This window comes from Macrobrachium rosenbergii, chromosome 9, assembly GCF_040412425.1.
Source record: "Macrobrachium rosenbergii isolate ZJJX-2024 chromosome 9, ASM4041242v1, whole genome shotgun sequence".
In the NCBI taxonomy this organism is placed as follows: Eukaryota; Metazoa; Arthropoda; class Malacostraca; order Decapoda; family Palaemonidae; genus Macrobrachium; species Macrobrachium rosenbergii.
This window is the reverse complement of record NC_089749.1, coordinates 55,146,065-55,163,313: the sequence shown is the minus strand read 5'-3', so window position 1 is coordinate 55,163,313 and position 17,249 is coordinate 55,146,065. Positions and strand designations below refer to the sequence as shown.

Sequence of the window (17,249 nt, the reverse complement as noted above, 5' to 3'; positions counted from 1 at the left end):
CTGCTCTAAACAGCTCAAGCTATATTGAAAATCTGATAGTGGCCACACTTTTTCATCAATAATAATAATAATAATAATAATAATAATAATAATAATAATAATAATAATAATAATAAAATAATAAAGAAACTTGTGTACTGCATACAAACTCTACCCATTCGAATCTGAATCTTAACGTTTGCTTTACAGATTATTTAATATTGCAACAGTACAGTATTGCAAGTCTCCAACCATAGAATAAATGTTATACAAAAAGCAGGGGAAAATTCATATTAAAAAAATGGGTGAGGTAATTTATTTTCAGACAGCAATGCATAAGCGGGGTTGTTCCTCTCATGAACAGCAAAGTTTGGGAGGGAAATTAAAACTGCATTTAGACTGGCTAGTGACAAACACGAGAATTTGAATTCTGACTGGTTGTCTCGTCAGGGTTTCCATGGTAACCAAAGGTTTACATAACTCAAAACTACATCACAACAGATAAAAATTACGTTTTAAATGTAAGTGAAAAATTTGTATAATAATGCAGCAAGAGTAAGAGAAGGTCTACGAGCACCATAATAAAAATATTTCTTGACAAACTCACTTCTCGAGATCTGGCTACACTGTTGAGAGCCGTCTGCTGTAAAGAGTGAATTCTGACAAAGGGGTAAAATGGCACCTCTCTTGTAAACAAACATACGTTAATTAAGTCTTAATTCTTATAGATTCAAAATAAATATGCATCCAAATCCTCATATCTGGAAAAAGGTTCAATGTTCCTTTAATAAAATACCATTTGTGATATATTATTCAATTAAATACTGAAGAATTTATTTCATAATAGTGACATTTGGTAACTACCTCACAGTTTTAGGGCTGACCAATCACAATATTAGTAAATAAAGTTAGGCAGACACTGACGTTCATTTCATATATGCCTAGGACTACTAAAGAAATCTTTCTTTGTAAAATAAACCGAGTGGGAAGGACTTGCCACATTTTCTCCCATTCCTGTTTTGTTGCAATTTTAACGGTTTATAAGTTAAGTATACCTTAGTTTAACCAGACCACTGAGCTGATTAACAGTTCTCCTAGGGCTGACCCGAAGGATCAGACTTATTTATACGTGGCTAAGAACCAATTGGTTACCTAGAAACGGGACCTACAGCTTATTGTGGAATCCGAACCACAATATAGCGAGAAATGAATTTCTATCACCAGAAATAAATTCCTCCAATTCTTCATTGGCCGACCCGAGAATCGAACGCAGGCCCGGCGAAGTGCTAGCCAAGAACGATATCGACCCGTCCAACGAGGAACTTTAACGGTTTATAACAGATGATATCGACCCGTCCAACGAGGAACTTTAACGGTTTATAACAGACGATATCGACCCGTCCAACGAGGAACTTTAACGGTTTATAACAGACGATATCGACCCGTCCAACGAGGAAATTTAACGTTTTATAACAGACCGACCTTTTAGAGAAACCAGAAAGATCAAATAAACAACTACACTCCTTAGTTAACTAGAAAATCTTCAGAATTTACTGAACTGTCACAGCTTCCACCGGGAGAGGATCATCTGGCCAATGAAGGGCAGGAAGGATTTTCTGTACTTTCCAGTCCCTATGGTTTAATCGAACTGATGTTTATATTTTATTTAACTAAAGTGATGCTGGGATTTGTTCTTACAAGGAAATATACAAAAAGTGTTGCATGAACGATAAAAACTAGTACTAAAACACTATTGCATTCTGGAAACATAGGAATATATATATATATATATATATATATATATATATATATATATATATATATATATATATATATATATGTGTGTATGTGTGTGTGTGTGTGTGTGTGTATATAAATATATTATATAGGTGTGTGTGAGTATGTGTGTAAACCACATAACTAGCTAAAGAGGGTTAATAATGATAGATAAAAAAAATAGGTCGTGAAACAAACCGTATTCAAATCGAGTGAGGAACTTCATTTCCAAACCCTTTAGGCAGGAAATTAACACTGCAATTAGATTGGCCACTGACAAACACCAGCAAAATGAATTCTGATTGGTTGCTTCGTAAGTGTTTCCATGGTAACCTATTATTTATTATAACGCAGAGGACACCAATGATGATGGAGAGTTTTTTTTTAAACTATTTGTTAATCAAAAAAGATCACTGGGTAAAAACATATATAGGGCATAAATGAAAATTTTTCGTAATATCAGTTAGTTTTCAATAACGAAGGAGTAACAAAAGGGACTCGATAACCATATTACAAGTATTTTTTTCGTTAACACAAGTCTTGTGATCTGGCTAAACTGCAGAGAATCGTCTGCGGTAACGAATGAATTCTTAAGAGAGTAAACAATGGCACCTCTCCTGTAAACAAACTAGCGTTAATCTAGTCTTAACTCTTACAGAAATTAAATAAGTATAGCTCCAAATTCCATACTTTTGTAAAGTTTCGGCGTCTTTCATAACAGAATATCGTATAAGATACATTATGGAAGTAAAAACTAAAGAAACTTTCATAACAGTGACATCTGGCAACTACTTAGCAGTAGTGCAGACAGTCACAAATAAGGTAAATAAGGTTAAGTGTCCATTGAGCTGATGTTGAAATAGTATTCTTTCTACTTTAAGCATTGCTATTCATAAAATCGTTATGAGTTTAATTATTTTTTCGTTCTGTTTTCGTAACTGTCATGCTAGTTTTAAAACAAAGATAAACAGAAAAAGACACACAATATAATATTATATATATATATATATATATATATATATATATATATATATATATATATATATATATATATATATATAACTCAAAAACTCAAAAGTAACTCTTATAAGCTAAGAACTGTAAGGACTCGTAATAATTGTTTAAAGTTCTATTGGTTGTTATTAAGCTGAGATAAATCAAATCTTGAAGATGTTAATTCCGTGTGCGAGCAGAGTTTCTGACATTTAAAACGGATATAAAATTTTCAATCTCTTCTTTCCTGTTTTTCTAATATATCAAGAGTCTTGATTACTCGGTGATAAACATAATCATAATTTCAGTTATTTGTTTTGCATTACTTCAAGACAGATTAATTATAATAATAAATGTGAAATGGAGAGACCTATCCATCAAAACTGAAACAACGCTTTGGATACACCATCAACATTATGAGTACCATGATTAAACCTTGCAAATGCACGAGTCGTGATTGCAATATATAAACAAACTAAACAGCCAACGGAAATATTGTATGGTTTAAATCGCGCACAAAAAAGAAGTCTTCCCTTGTCCTTGAAATGATGAATCGACGAACACTCATCCTCTGTCGATCTCCAACAACGTTTAAAGAACTATTATTTTAATTTCAAATATGGGTGGAGCTCCTCTGAGTTTCGTTAAATTTACTACAGTAATTTATGGCCTGGCTTTTTTCTCTTTTAATACTATTTTTTTCTTATTTTTCAGAATTTAATCATATATTTCAAAATTTGTTTCTTACTCATTTTATTATAATCATTAATTCTATCCATCAACAGAACGCTATACACCATCAAGCACCATGCTAAACCCGTAAACACGTGTCGTGAAATAATATATAAATAAACTAACAGCCAACGGCAGCCTTTGATAGGTTTACGCACAAAAAAATAAGTCTTCCCTTAGTTTGAAATGGAATCGTCACTCATCCTCTGTCGATCTCCAACAACGTAAAGAACTATGTATTTTAATTTCAGAGCTTCTCTGAGTACGTTAAATACGGTACAGTTTTTATGGCCTGGCTTTTTTTTCTTTTTAATACTATTTTTTTTTTTCCATAATTAACATATATCCAAAACGGATCTTTATATATACATACAAAAAGACAGAGAGGGTGAATATAACGTCTAAGTTTGGAAATTTAATCTCTCTCTCTCTCTCTATATCTCTCTCTCTCTCTCTCTCTCTCTCTCTCTCTCTCTCTCTCTCAGTTCATCTTCTCGAAATTTTGAAAACATACTAGTACAGTAAAACCAAAAGTTGAATATATTTTATCTCAACTAAAATTTACAAATTCAATATATATTATATATATATATATATATATATATATATATATAAATATATATATATATATATATATATATATATAAACACACACATATATATATATATATATATATATATATATATATATATATATATATATATATATATATATATATATATATATATATATATATTACCACAGCAACAGAAAGCAAGACATTTCATGAAATTTCAAAGGAAAATTTTTATGCTAATGGAAAATAAGGCGTAGTCATTTGTTGAGGTCTTAGAACAGCCACAAACGACAAAACCATAACAGTATCTACTATAATTAAGGTATATAATTTTTCCCTCTCTGATCAGCACACTCTAGACACAATTGCAATGTGATCAGCTATTATTTTAAACTCATATTACATTGCACAGGCACTACTCAAGTCCGACCTGTTACGATTATGATAAAACTGTTGCAACTCGACAAAGCACCTTGTTTAAAAAATTCACCTTCGGAATCGAGTGAGAAAATTCATTTCCAAACGGCAACGCATAAACTGGGTTGTTCTTATCATCAACAGCATAGTTAGGCGGGAAATTAAAACTGCATTTAGATTGGCCACTGAGCAACTCGAATTCTGATTGCTTGTCTCGTAAATGTTTCCATGGTAACCTTAAGTTGACACAACGCCTAATTAGTGATGGCGGAGAGCCTGTGTTGTTTTGAGAAACTGTGTTCACCACAATAGGACACGCCACAAAATTACATTTTAAATGGAGACGAGGCATTTTTGTTAAAATTAAGAACTTTTCGATACCGAATGACCAGAAAAGGGGACACGGCCACCAAAATAAAAGAATTTCGCCACTACCATAATTCTTATGATGAGGCCATATTGCCGAGAATCGTCTGCTGTAAAGAACGCATTCTAAGAAAGGGAAACAATGGCATCGTTTTTACATGCATCTCAAGTTTATCAGGTCTTATTTTTATGGTAATGAGATATGTATACTCCCAATTCCCTATTTTAAGAAATTTTTAATATTTTTTTTTTAGGTCAGAACATCATTTAAGATCGAATATGGAAGTAAAAAGCATAGACAATTTTTCATAACAGTGACATCTGGTAACTACTTGGAAGGTGTTAGTAAGTGCAAATCACAACTACGGTAAAAGTAGCCAGGGGGTTGACGTATAAATTTCATTCAATATTATGGCTGAAGGATTCTCTCTAGCTATATTTATTTGTATTGCCATTTGCAGACTGTTCTAAATCGTTAGGAATTTACTTTTTTTATTACGTTCGTAAATGTCACGCAAAACGACCAAGATGTTATACCTGATCGTTAAAGGAACAAAAAGCCTGGATCCAGTTTGTAAAAAAATGGTACAGCATAGCATGTCAGCCACGGCTGTGAAAATCAGCAAAATATATTACCCTTCCCTGATTCAAATGCAATAAGTTCCTGTAGCCTCATTATATCTCTAGTAATTCGTCTTTATTAATGAAATCGAACCATTCATATAATTCTGAGGATGTCTGCATAATTAACGCAGGTTCTCATGGCCGTAGGGAGCACAAAAGCCTTAACGCTGATGAAAAATATGTTGAGCTCTGACTATAAATCAATACGAGCAAAACCAAAGCTAGTTGAAAACATTACCAGCTTAATCACTACCATAAGAGTAGTAGCCTCTTTGCACAATAACAGAGGCACGCAAATAAATCTCATTCTCAACTGGATTCCGAGTCATACTGGAATTCAAGGAAATGAAGAAGCAGATTCCCTCGAAAGAGAAGGACTATAATGCACTACAATAAGCATCACTCTAAGATTATTGTCGACCCAGTTAAAGCGCCAAGAGGAGATTTCATCAGACAACCTTCATTTGAAGGCCCAAGAACTGTCCAGTGTATACTGAAAAAACCAACCTTCTGCCACATAACATTTCCAAAGAAATAATAAGGAAATTGGCAGTCATCAGTCACAGACTGACAACCCAAGACCACGTCAGTAGTATGAGCAAGTAAATGGTCGTAGATCCACTTCGTCAATACCTTTTAAATGGCTCAGAAACGACCTTCTTTGGAGAAAACTACACAAAAAAATCCGCTCACGTCAAGCATACTATCGTAACACATTCTTGAAAACATTCAAGACTTGGGTAACATTTTCTTTTTCTACCCCTCTCGCTGTCAAATTACTCAAGTATGCAGCTAACCTTACTGAAAATGGAGTAATATATATATATATATATATATATATATATATATATATATATATATATATATATATATATATATATATATATATATATATATATATATATATATATATATATATATATATATTATATAATTTTTTACATCAGTATTTCTACAACAATCATCAAGCAATATACTAATAATAATAATAATAATAATAATAATAATAATAATAAATTGTTAAAATCAGTCCAGAATTCCTGTGTGTTTCAGAGAGAGAGAGAGAGAGAGAGAGAGAGAGAGAGAGAGAGAGAGAGAGAGAGAGAGAGAGAGAGAGAGAGAGAGAGATCGTCTTTAGGGAATTTCGAGGCCTACTGGGAGGTTCTTCAAACAGCATCCCATAAACCACGAGACACCACTTTGTTACGAACCTACTGCAGTTTCTCTCCAGGTAACTGAATGCGATATTGCCAGCACTGTTTTAGTAAAACTCTTAATAAGTTTTCATAGTCACTGTTAAATTTTAGTATTAATGCCCTTTTTAATTATATTTTTAATGTAAATCGTAATTTTTGTTTTTATTTTACTTAAATCTATAATTTATATAAAATCGTAAAATTTTATTACAATAGCTGTTTTATTGACTCTAGCCTAAGATAACCACTTTTTAAACAGAATTTAAACAATAGCCCCTTATATAAAATCTCCTTTTGCACGCAAAGCTTATAATCTTATCAATATAAGTACACATATACATCCATATTGGCTTGGAATTAACCTACCCGAGATTATTTATGTTTTAATAAACGGGTTGACGATGATATTTGAATATGGTAAAGAAAAAGTTTTACGTTTACGTATTTACAAAACCACCATTTTTTAACCAGTCTTGAATAAAGGCGATAAGTAGTTGCTAAGCAACATTTTTTCGCAATATATTATCGCTGTCTTCGTAGTAAACTCTCAAAAATTATATCTAAAGCGACTTAAATTTAAATTATAATTATTTTTTTAATATTTCATAAATTATAATGTTCTTAAAAAGAATCTATTAACCTTAAATTAAAGCATTCTCGATTATATGAGTATCTGGCAACTTTAATGTTATGATTTTTATCCTTCATGTCTGAAGACTTCGTCCCGTGAATCGTGATTTTCGTCAAATATTTTTAAATAAAGCCAAGCTGCTCTCGTATTGGCATAAGCAATTATTTATATAAAAATATTTTTATTGGAATTTTTATCATGTTGGAACGTATTTTTGTATTTAAACTGTCTCTCATAATGTGGAAACGTGGGAGCCAAAGTGCCGTGAGTGATTTTGGGAATTCCAGGTTTGTTTATTGTAGCCTAAGGGTATGAAAGAACGAGGACCTTTTTTGCGTTGTTAATTTGTGTTTGATTGTTGTTGACGTAATTTATCAAAATTTTTCAAATGCGCGTGTGTTAGTTTTAAGGTGCAATAGATAAGTGCTGAGGGTCCTGTCTACCTACCGTTGACCTGTGGCGTCCCTATGGCGGCCCCCCGCACCAAGTCACATGATGGCAACCCAGCCCCAACAGTTGAAATTCCCTTTGTAACTCAACTTTAACCCTTTGGTGGTCAAAAGCAGAATTACAGTTACTGTATAGGCTTTTAACACAAATGATATGTTTGTTCATGATATTTTGATTCAACTTGATGTTATCAACTTATGCATGAAGTGACTGAAACTGTCGTTCCAGTTTTGAGTAAGTGCAATGCAATTTGCTACTGTTGCTTAGAGTTAGTTCCAAGGAAGCGGAGATGAAGAGGAGGGAATGGGATAGGTTGAAATTTGAAGAGATTTTGGAGGGTCATAAGTCTTTTGTGTTATTAATGATATGCGCTATTTTGATATATTTACATGACAAGGATACTATAGTATAGTTGAAATTTAAAACTTGATAATAGAAATTCGACTAGTGTTGAATATAAGGTTGTGAGGAAATTCACATTACATTAGTATCTGATAAATTTGCATATAGTAAGAGTTGAAAATTAATTGAAAATTGAGCTCTATAATTTCAAATACAGATTTACTAATTACTGTACTAATACTGTTATTTTCCTTCATTCACATGGATATATACATTCGAGAATAGGATAGTGTATTTTACTAATTACAGAATTAGTACATTATCTTTGTGTAATTTATTTTGTCCCCATCCAAAAAATCTTGGGTCTTACCTAGGCGCCCTCAATGATGGAATGCTAGCTACGCCACTGCCATAGGCAAATCAAAACCCTTAACCCAGTTTCACCTCCCTTTTTTTCTGAAGGCTGCGTCATTTTTAGATTTATTGCCTTTTTTCAGACTTTTACAAGAAGTATTAACACTCGGAAGGAGAATAGCCTAGCTTAGGCCAAGGAAAGGAGTTATGAGAGTGGCTAATTTTACAGGAGTCATAGAATGGTAGTGAGCCGTTCAGTCATTTTTTGTTGGTTATTAAAGTTGAGGAGGAATTCAGGTCAGTTATGCAATCACAGCCCTCATTCCCCGTCAGGTCACAGCACCCTTAGTTAAGTTAGGAATCATTCAACTGAAAACTAAAGAAACTATGAACAAGTATTCTCATAAAATCACTGTCTTCGTAAAAGTTTTACCGTTCAAGGTTATAATTCAGTTAGGCAGACTTTTAACATTAATTTGGATGGTTCTATCACAACATGTAAAAGTTGCCACCTCTTTTATATTGGTGCTGTAATGACAGATCTGGTATAAAGCATAAACATTTTTTTATATGTATCTACATCTAGGCCTTGCCTATCTATACCTGTAGCACTGAAAGTAAAATTAGATGAGCAATCTGTGGCCACTGATTGGTGTTTTTTCTTATTTCTAATTCTCTGTTGACCTTGAATTCCACTCAAGCTCATCCTAGGACTCCATGCCCTAGTAACCTTTGCCAAAACGCCATAACCTTAGCAGTAAAAATTACTATATAGTTAAGTTTGGAGTACAGTGCTATTGCTATTGACAAAGTGTAAAAGCCTTTGTTTTATATTATATATATAACTGATAAATCTCTTAATACACAGGTTTATTTATTTCTTGTCAAATTATCACAGGTTTTCAATAAGCAAAATATTCAGAAGGAACACCGAAGCAGGAAAATACTAAATGTTTCTGAAGTCAATTAGTCAATTTTCTATCCTCACGCAAACTTCACTTTTTGCACCAGATTCCATTTGCTGTTTCAAACTATCTTTATCATAGATTTTTGTTAATTATGAGGAAGATTTCCAATCACAATTTGATTCCTTATGTTCATAATTTCCTTTAAAGAGCTGCATACTACAAAATGTTTACACAATACTTTCATTGCAGATTTTTGCCTCCATCAGTTCTTTTTCAATACTGCAAGGTAACTGATGATGAAGTTGTTGACGTTAAAACTCACAAGGACATTGCATTCCAGATGGAAGCCGTAAAGTCAAAACTCTATGCCTGAAATAGTACAGTAACTTCGGAAGCATGGAGTGTTCACACAGTACATAGTGCTCATTGTTTGTAGTCCTCAAATATTACGTGTATATATATATATGTAAATCCCCTATTAGTCCTTATCTGAAGTAATTATAATGGTTGAATCTATTCAGAGTTCCAACCTATTACTTCACTTAGCCCTACAGAAAAACAGAACTTGAAATTTAATAGTGTTTTTGGATTACAATCTGGCAAATGGCAACGAATTCATGAAGGAAGTTGCTACAGCAGAAAAAGGCCAACCACCAAACACAGCAGAGGCTGATATGGCAAATGAGAGGACAGGAATTCCCCATCTAGTAGATTCATAATATGAAGGATTCCTCAAGGATTATGGAACACTGTTTGGAAAACTTTTCACCCAAACTGAAAAACTAAATATAGATTGGCTTTCCAATATTTCTGGATTCTGGATTTCTGAGCTCTCTACACATCTGACTCTATTCCATGCTGCTGACATTTTTGAACTTCACTGGGATCCCTGGTTGCCCCTTCCATACCACTAAGGTCCATTTCAGTGATGGTATTGTAAGTCAGTGGGCCAATGACGTTCGTCATTCCTTGTTGGTCACCCATCCAAGGACCAGCCAGAACAAAGTGAGTCATGATTTCACCAAGGAACCACACTGAACCATTTTGGGAGGGTATATTTCCAAAAGAAGCTGATTTTCACAAGACATTTCAATTATATAAAATGCAACATGTCTTTTGTCACAGACTGGAGACCAGATTATGAATGGAATGTAATGGAATACAAAATTTAAAGGCAGAGCAAGAAGTAGGATTAACAATGCAGACCAGAAGTATAAACAAAATCCTTCAAAAAACCAACTCTTTGGGGTCCTATGCAAATGCAGCATCGGTCTGACCCGTTTCCAGAGCCAACTTTGAGAATTGGAGTGCATTCTGAAAGTCTTTAACGACATGGAAAACAGGAATATAGAAGTCTTCCAAATTGTTCAAATTCTTTCCCTAGACCACAATATTAAGGTCAGTTCTAATGTCATCAGTTATGTACGGTAAATTAAAAGGCCATTTGTTCATCAGAGTTCTTATGTCCTCCAATAAAACTACTGACACTATGATGCCAAAGATCTGATCATTGCAAAAGTTTTTAAAAACTCACTTCAAGGTATTACTTCCAACAAAAGTCAAATTCAATGCACTGTACACCATTTACATCAGTGATCTTAGTGGAACCCTAAAAATCTGATATCGGCTGTGGTTACATTTATCTTTAATATAATTTTCTTTAATGAATTTTTGGATAAGGGGAGGTTTTGTACCATTTCATATATATTCACCTTTCATGATTTTTACAATGTACATAATATATACAAAAATAGAGCATACATACAAATGGTAAATGATTATGTTTACCTTGTACATGATGTAATGTATTTGGAATTCAGAGGTTAAACACACATTACAGTATATGCAAAAGAACTACAAATTCAATATATTAAATAAAACAGCAACATGAGCATTACAAAATTTGCTTTCATAACAATTTGACAACTGAAAAAAGTCACTGAGCACTGGAGAAATAATTAGGCTTCAGTGCCTGTTATAAAGTGGTCTCTGATGTGCTACAGCATTTACATGGGTTTGGCCAAAGAACAAACTTGTCTTACTATAATAATGATGCATTGGATCACTCCTGAGATTCTACTCTGATCAAATGAACCCGAAACATTAAATGACAACTACTGACAGGGAGATTGCTTGCTAGGTCTATAAGGGCAACTTGTAAGTGATTACCAGTACTGTATTTATATAAGATCAAATATAATACATATATCCACAAAGGTAAACAGCCATAAAAATAACATTATTTGGTCAATGTTTGTATTTATCCCTAAAGTAAGATTGTTTCTAAAGCTAAAATTGGACACCCTCCCATTCTAACCTGGCTTAATAAAAATAGCATATCTACAGCAGAAACTGACAAAAATATCAGACCCCTGTTTGTTGGTATATATCTTAGATATACCCCTACTGACAAATGCAATGATTCTCTGGACTTTCTTTCATTTCATAATTACACAGAAGTTAATTTCTATGGGACAGCTTTTACGTCATGGTGTGGTTCATAGGTTGTCCTTGAATTTTTTTTTTTTTTTACCTGACATCACTTCAAGATCTGAGAATACAGTTCTGCAAATCATCATCAGTTTGGCCTGAAATTCTTTGAGGTTTAGGAGCGAATGGAAAAATGTGAACAGAGAACATTTTTTATAGCATTATCTACATAACAGAGATAAGATAAATTGAAGTACAGCTGTAGACTGTTATTTGACACACCTAAGCAAAGGTGATGATATGAGAGAGAGAGAGAGAGAGAGAGAGAGAGAGAGAGAGAGAGAGAGAGAGAGAGAGAGAGAGAGAGAGAGAGAGAGAGAGAGTCTATTATCAGTCATTATCGCTCAAAATATATTCCCTTTCACTCTTTCACGCAGAACATATTCAATAAATAAGTCATTTCTGGCTTCAATTATTTGAGAAAAGTAAAGTCAAATTCCCCATTACCAAATGTCCAAAGGTTTCAAGTAAAAAGATTTTAAATCACTAGTTACAAAATGTAAAAGTTACCCATTAACATCAGCATTTCTTTCAAATAACTTACTCAGTACACTTTCAAAAGTATTTCCCTTTACACAGTTCACTTTTGTAAGTATTATTATACCTCCACTTACAGACATTTCAAGATCTGGCATCCTGATAAATACCAAAATTTGTTACGTAATGAAGATTTATGCATAACTCACACAAGACCCTGAAACCAACTTGCAAAACTTACAGTATACAGCAAATCTATCACTAATAGCCTATCCTAATGGGCATTTTTACTTATCACTCAATTTAAAATATTAACATACTTTCAGAGATATAAATGCAAAACGAATTGCTTCTAAAAGTATACACAATACAGTTCAACAGTCTATAATGAATGTAGCCAACCGAAGTTCTACACAAAATACATAGAACTCATACAATGTTGAAACAGAAGACCATAAACAAAATCCCATTTTCTTTATGAAAAAAAAAAATGTTTCTGAGAGAGAGACAAAGACAAGCAAACACACAGGATGGGTGGTTAACAAGATTTACATGATACCTTGCACCCATTTGTTGCATATCCTTCTGGATACTTGGCTTATCAAAAACCTGCAGTAACATGGCAATAACAGATTTATATGCGATACACAGCAAAGGATTTTAGACTGTATGACTGAGACTGCAAAATTAACTATAAAGCAAGCAAAATACTATACCTAAATATCTGTAACATATTAATCTGCCAATGGAACTTACCCTAGTTTAAAACTTAAATCTTCATGGATTATTTTTTCTGCCAGTGTCACCGCTTTATGTTCTGATAGTTCTACCAACAAAAATACGTATTTCAGTGATGCACACTAAAAAGTGACCAATTTAGCTGATATACAAAATTTTAGGATCTCCTTTACCATATGAAGTTAGGGAAACTACAAAATAATACGATTCATAATGCCAGTTGCAGTAACTATTACTAAAGCAAATCAATTGCTAATGTAGTCAATGGATCATAAAGGTTAAATTCGATTCTGTTAGGTTAGGCTACTCTCTGCGTCTCCTCTACAAGTTTCAGTCTACAGTGCAGCTTTTCCAAAGTTCTCAAAGTTTAATAACTTTTGCCTACCATGAATCTTACCATTTACATTTAAAGTTTGTATAAAATTTTGTTCGAACTTTATACTTTCTCTACAACTGGCAGGTCTAGCCTAAACGAGAGGGCAAGGTTACTGGCAGTGCAAATGATTATGAAAAATGTAAAATTCTTTATGCATTTCCACTCATCATCAATTTTTTCAATGTTGTTATCCCATTCCTAGGGCACATTTTAACTTGAATTGTTTTCTAGGTATTCCCATCAATCCTAATTTATCCCATCCAATGGCACTGAGATTCAAAAACTGCTGGGACCCCAAGTATTCACCATCAATAAATCTTGGAATGTCCACAACATATTTGCAATCAGCCTATTCTAGACAATAAAACTGAACAAGAGCTCCACCGGCATTTCAAGACTCAAAGATTGTGAAAAATGAGAAGGTGAAACCCAATGCTAAAGTAATGGAGCTTTGGCAAAGGTTACTACGATGTGGAGTCCTAGGATAGGTTAGCTTACAAATCAACATGCTTGAGTGGAATTCAAGGTCAACAGAAAATTAGAAACCGGGAAAAACACCACTCAATGGTCACGACTACTACTCCAGTTTTACTTTCAGTGCTACAAGTACGGGTAAGGCCTGAATGTTTATATATATACTGTATAAAGTTTCTACTTTTATATCAGATCTGACATTACAGTAACCAACATGAAAGAGGTGGCAACTTTTACGCCAGCTGTAATACACCGACACAAATTAATGTTAAAAGACTGCCTAACTGAACTATCTTTAACCTCTTTAGGAAAACTTGTACAAAGACACAGAGGTTTTACCATAATATTTTTTTCCTCTTTTTAGTTTTGTTGGTTTTTCGTTTGAATGATTCCTAACTTAACTAAGGGTGCTGTGACCTGACTGAGAATGGGGGCTGCAACTTGCATAACTGACATGGATTCCTCCTTAACATTTATGTAAAATATAAAAATGATCAAATGGCTCACTGCCTATGACTGCCGTAAAATTTGCCACTTTCTTATCAATAGAGCCTCTGCCATTTCATCTCCTTTCCTTGGCCTAAGGTAGGCTAGGCCATTCCTCCTTCAGAGTATTAATACTCCTTTTAGAAATTACTATACATACAACTAAATCTAAAAATAATGTAACCTCAAGTTGGATATTCTTCAGAAGCATAAGTTGCATACTTCACATTAAAACTAACGTCTTTCAAACATGTTTTAATGGAGGGATATTCAGTGCTTCTTGGGCGGGGGGGGGGGTTTCAAGTGGGCAGAGTCCATCCGGACAGGTTGGGGCACAATGCCCTAAGTTAGGTAATTCTAAGCCGGCTGTCCGCTGTGAGCTAGACTATGGCAACTGACGTTTTTCTATGTTATTTTCCTTGCTTTACAAGAATTTAAAGTAATATTTTGTCGGCCGGCTGTAACTAAACTGTAATTGAGCTTTGAGGACTACACGACTTGAATTACCTAACGCAGGGTAGGTCTAAGCCGGCACTCCGCGGCGAGCCCCCCACCCCCTCCATAGCTAATACGGCAAAATTGTAACCAGTAAACACCCCAAAAAATACCAACCTAATGTACCCTAGGGGTGTTTACTGATTACAATTTTGCCGTATTAGCTATGGAGGGGGGTGGGGGGCTCACTGCGGAATGCCGGCTTAGACCTAACCCGCATTAGGTAATTCAAGTCGTGTAGTCTTCAAAGGTCAATTACAGTTTATTACAGCCGGCCGACAAAATATTACTTTAAATTCTTGTAAAGCAAGGAAAATAACATAGGAAAACGTCAATTGCCATAGTCTAGCTCACCGCGGACAGCCGGCTTAGAATTACCACACCTACCTCTGTCTCCCTACTCTGCCTCCGCTCCTATATTAAATCAACAATAAACAAACAGTGATTAACAACGTAAAAAGTCCTACTCCTTGGCTACAATAAATAACCTGGTATTCCCCTTGTCATTTCCGGCACTTTCGACCCAATAGTTTTCGCATTATGAGGGAATTTATAAAACAAAAAGACGTTACGAAATTAACAGAATTCTAAAAAAAAAAAACTACATGTAAATGATTTCTTACTTACATTACCAGAGCAGCTTCGGCTTTATATAAGATAATTCACATCGACCACAACACCAAGTCTTCAGACATGACACAACTTCACACAAGCGAGGATCAAAACATTGAAGTTGCCAGATACACCTATAACAGTGAATGCTTTCATTTACGATTAATCTATTCTTTTTCTTATAATATTATGCTCTCTCAAATATTAAAACATAATTATAATCTAAAATTAAGTCGCTCTTAACTTTCATTTTACAGAGTTAACCAAACAGAGGGCAATTATATATAGCAAAAATTGTTGCTGAGTAACTATTTGATGTCTTCTATTCATTTAATGTTATGGTTAAAAATTGGCTGTTTTTACATATACGTAAACGTAAAACTGTTTCTTTACTATACTTAAATATAATCGACATATCGTTTACTAAAAACATAAATAGCCTCTATAAAGTTCATTTTAAGCCACTGCGGATATGTGTCTGGATTTATAACGATAATATTATAAGCCGTGTATACAAAGGAGAATTTGAACAAGCGTTAGGGTTTGAATGCTGTTTAAAAGATGTTTAAGAGAACAGCTATTGTAAAAAAATTTGAAATTACAGATAAATTATATTTATGGCTCAAATTTAGATAACAAATAGTTTTAATACTAATTTTACAGTAAAAATTTCTATCTATACTCTAATTAAAAAGTAATTATGAAGTTTATTAAGAGTTTGACAAAAACAATTCTGGTAATACCGCAGCCAGTTACCTGGAAACTCGAGTGATTCCTTTGGCTGGAATTACTGTGTAAATAGGGGAGATGTTATGTTTTGGAAATATCAAAAGGTCAATTTTTTAGGAAAAATCCCACATGGAAACGATTCCATGACGTCAACTGCAATTTCCAATCAGCACTGAGGATGATATGGTCTAGCATGGCAGGAATTTTCCGCCAAGTAGATTCATAGCATGAGAGGTTCCCCTTGATTTATGGAACTCTGTTTGAAAACCCTCCCAAATGGCCTCGAATTTTCTCTCTTTGAATTTTTTTTATATTATTATTTTTTTATCTTATATGTAATGATTGATTTGTAATTTAACTGTATATACAGTTTTCCAAATAATTTATATATATATATATATAAAACGCCCTTGAGGCTAGCCCTCTGAATCCTCCACATTATTTTATTTTTGGATAATCATCTTTAGTAATAACTACAACTACTGAGGGTTCTTTTTTCAGTCTACAAGGAGATCAAAGGGTGCATGCAGTCCTGTCCAAACAGTTAATTACCTGAAATAAAAAAATATATATATAAACTCTTTACAGTACAAGATATCAACATATAGTAGTATACAACACATACTTTGAAAGTCATCTAACCTCACGTATATCATGAGAGTTTTTGCATGAATTCTGGGAGAGAGATAGATATACAGACTGTTGAATTTACTTACACATAAAGAAGATCCAATTCTCATTAACAGAAAGATGTGACATTATAAAGCTGTTCAAAAATGACTGCTGAGTGCTGAGTCACACGTCTACTCTGAAGACTGGCCCAAGGGGTCTGGTCTTAAATGAGTGGGAAAATGGGAGACAGATAAAGTTAAAGAAGGAGGACGGCAGAGCAGGAAGAGACACCCGTGGACAGGCGGTATGTTGATCGGCTCATGATTGGCCATCGAAAGCTTGTGAGGGTGTAAAATGGTGTTTTATTGGTATCTTTCCCTGCGGTTAGTAGAGAGAATTGATAATAAAATTAATAAAAACAATGGCAGACAGAAT

At 33.8% G+C, this 17,249-nt stretch overlaps 1 protein-coding gene across 1 annotated transcript in view; it reads right to left on the bottom strand.

Annotated features, from left to right (window-relative positions):
* Positions 1 to 15,575, bottom strand: part of LOC136841836 (uncharacterized) — a 125,792-nt gene extending 110,217 nt beyond the window's left edge. Inside the window, exon 1 of the mRNA XM_067109220.1 lies at positions 15,489 to 15,575. The gene's annotated coding sequence lies outside the window, so the exon portion shown is untranslated. The remainder of the gene's footprint in view (positions 1 to 15,488) is intronic.
* Between the last annotated feature and the right edge of the window lie 1,674 nt (positions 15,576 to 17,249).